Here is a 369-nt window from a genome sequence, read left to right as displayed (position 1 = left end):
GAGGGAGAAATAAGCAACATTACTGGTACAGTGATTTATCTGTTGAAAGTTATCAAAATGATCATTGACATAGGGTCCGCTCACTCAAAATAGATGGTCACCCTTATACAAATGCTGGTCCCCCATCGTGAGTTGCAGCTGCATAATAAGCAATATTCAAATTAAAGCTATTTGTCTGTTTTAAAGACATTGCTTGAAGACCAATTAATCACCCAACATGTATGTACACAAACACAAAAGACATTAATGCAGGGTTGTTGTGTAACTCAAGATGTTACCTGAACCAGTAACAGACTATGCACATCAGATAATTATTAACATTAACTCTAAAATCAGAAACCAAAGTCTGTGACTCCTTAAATCTAATTT

The 369-nt window shown here is 35.2% G+C and overlaps 1 pseudogene; it reads left to right on the top strand.

Moving 5' to 3' along the window:
- Positions 1 to 369, top strand: part of LOC116687026 (extracellular calcium-sensing receptor-like) — an 11,633-nt pseudogene that overhangs the window by 10,725 nt on the left and 539 nt on the right.

Source organism: Etheostoma spectabile, chromosome 3, assembly GCF_008692095.1.
Source record: "Etheostoma spectabile isolate EspeVRDwgs_2016 chromosome 3, UIUC_Espe_1.0, whole genome shotgun sequence".
In the NCBI taxonomy this organism is placed as follows: Eukaryota; Metazoa; Chordata; class Actinopteri; order Perciformes; family Percidae; genus Etheostoma; species Etheostoma spectabile.
Note: the sequence above shows the minus strand (reverse complement) of the source record. Positions and strands in the feature narration are given on the sequence as shown.